This window comes from Lampris incognitus, chromosome 7 (assembly GCF_029633865.1).
Source record: "Lampris incognitus isolate fLamInc1 chromosome 7, fLamInc1.hap2, whole genome shotgun sequence".
Taxonomy (NCBI): Eukaryota; Metazoa; Chordata; class Actinopteri; order Lampriformes; family Lampridae; genus Lampris; species Lampris incognitus.
In genome coordinates, this window is record NC_079217.1 from 61,926,793 (window position 1) to 61,929,292 (window position 2,500).

Genomic DNA, 2,500 nt, shown 5'->3' on the forward strand with positions numbered 1-2,500 from the left:
GCAGCAGTGGTAGTAGTAGTAGCAGTAGTAGTCATAGTATGTAGTAGTAGTAGTAGTAGTGGTGGTAATAGTAATAGTAATTGTAGTAGCAGTAGTAGTCATAGTAGTGGCAGCAGTGGTAGTAGCAGTAGTAGTCATAGTAGTAGTAGTAGTAGTAGTGGTGGTAATTGTAGTAGCAGTAGTAGTCATAGTAGTGGCAGCAGTGGTAGTAGTAGTAGCAGTAGTAGTCATAGTAGTAGTAGTAGTAGTAGTAGTGGTAATAGTAATAGTAATTGTAGTAGCAGTAGTAGTCATAGTAGTGGCAGCAGTGGTAGTAGTAGTAGCAGTAGTGATAGTAGTAACAGTAGTAGTAACAGTAGACGTGATCATAGTAGTAGCAGTAGTAGTACTAGTAATAGTAGTAGCAGTAGTACTAGTAGTAGCAGTAGTACTAGTAATAGTAGCAGCAGCAGCAGTAGTAGTGGTAGTAACAGTAGCAGTAGTAGTGGTAGTAGTAGTAGCAGTAGCGACAGTAGTAACAGTAGATGTGATCGTAGTAGAAGTAGTAGTAGTAGCAGCGATAGTAGTAGCAGCAGCAGTAGTAGTGGTAGTAGCAGCAGTAGTAGTACTAGTAATAGTAGTAGTAGAAGTAGTAGTAGTAGTAGTAGCGATAGTAGTAGCAGCAGCAGTAGTAGTGGTAGTAGCAGCAGTAGTAGTACTAGTAATAGTAGTAGTAGCAGTAGTAGTAGTGGTAGCAGTGGCAGTAGTGGCGGGTAGCAGTGGCAGTAGTGGTGGTAGCAGTGGCAGTAACAGTACTAGTAATAGTAGTAGTAGCAGTAGTAGTAGTAGTAGTAGTAGTAGTAGTGGTAGCAGTGGCAGTAGTGGTGGTAGCAGTGGCAGTAACAGTACTAGTAATAGTAGTAGTAGCAGTATGCAACACAGTCTACATCTCAGAAAGTAACTGTAATCTAGTAGAAGTGAACCTTCCTTCAGATGGATCCACCAGTGGGGGGGGGGGGTGGGGGGGGTGTGCTGGCGGGGCTGAGGTAACTCCCCTGACCCCGGCGAAGTGTGACACTCCAGGCGTGTAATATAACCGGGATCAGCCCAGCGGTACCAAGGTAACGTCACCTGACTGAGAAAAAGCACCTCGACACAAGTCAGTCTGCCATGACACCACCCAATCCTGCTGGGGCAGCTTGTTATTATTTCCTCATGCCTGATTGTAAAACCCTCCTGCGTAAAACTTGCCCAAGGAGCCGTGACGGTGTGAGCCGCAGGGTGGAGGTGCTGCAGAAGGTCTGGAGGCATGCGGACAGACGGGTCCGCTGTCTGTGGATGCCTCCGCGGTGACGCACCCCTGTCACTGCAGCAACGACGAGCCAGGACACAGCGGGTGTGACTGGACCACGTGAAGACGTCCTGCATTGTTCTGCCATGTGGTGAAACCTGGGTCACTCCACATGTGGACTTTTCTGACTCCTCACCCTCTGTCTGTCTGTCTGTCTGTCTGTCTGTCTGTCTGTCTGTCTGTCTGTCTGTCTGTCTGCCTGCCTGCCTGCCTGCCTGCCTGTCGCTCTGTCTGCCTGCCTGTCTGTCTGTCTGTCTGTCTGTCTGTCTGTCTGTCTGTCTGTCTGTCTGTCTGTCTGTCTGTCTGTCTGCCTGCCTGTCCCCTCTCTGTCTGTCTGTCTGTCTGTCTGTCTGTCTGTCTGTCTGTCTGCCTGCCTGTCCCTCTCTGTCTGTCTGTCTGTCTGTCTGTCTGTCTGTCTGTCTGTCTGCCTGCCTGTCTCTCTGCCTGCCTGCCTGTCTCTGTCTGCCTTCCTGCCTGTCTCTCTGTCTGCCTGCCTGTCCTCTCTGCCTGTCTATCTCTCTGTCTGCCTGCCGGTCTGCCTGTCTCTCTGTCTGCCTGCCTGTCTCTCTGCCCTGTCTATCTCTCTGTCTGCCTGCCGGTCTCTGTCTGCCTTCCTGCCTGTCTCTCTGTCTCTCTGCCTGCCTGTCTCTGTCTGCCTGCCTGCCTGCCTGTCTCTCTGTCTCTCTGCCTGCCTGTCTCTCTGTCTGCCTTCCTGCCTGTCTCTCTGTCTGCCTGCCTTCCTGCCTGTCTCTCTGTCTGCCTGCCTGCCTGTCTGTCTGTCTGTCTCTGCCTGTCTATCTCTCTGTCTGCCTGCCTATCTCTGTCTGTCTGTCTGTCTGTCTGTCTGTCTGTCTGTCTGTCTGTCTGTCTGTCTCTCTGCCTGCCTGTCTGTCTCTGTCTGCCTGCCTGTCTATCTCTCTGCCTGCCTGTCTGTCTGTCTGTCTGCCTGCCTGTCTGTCTGCCTGCCTGTCTTCTATAGATTTGTACACCCATCCATTCTTTTATTTGGTCCCCGTCAGAAGTAGGGATTCTCTCTCTCTCTCTCTGTGCTGACTGAATGAGGTTCTATCACCACTGCATCAGAAGCAGAGGGATCATGTCCTACATGTCCTGTGTGTGTCCAGGATGACATGTACAGCAGTAGTACAGCAGTAGTACAGCAGTAGTACA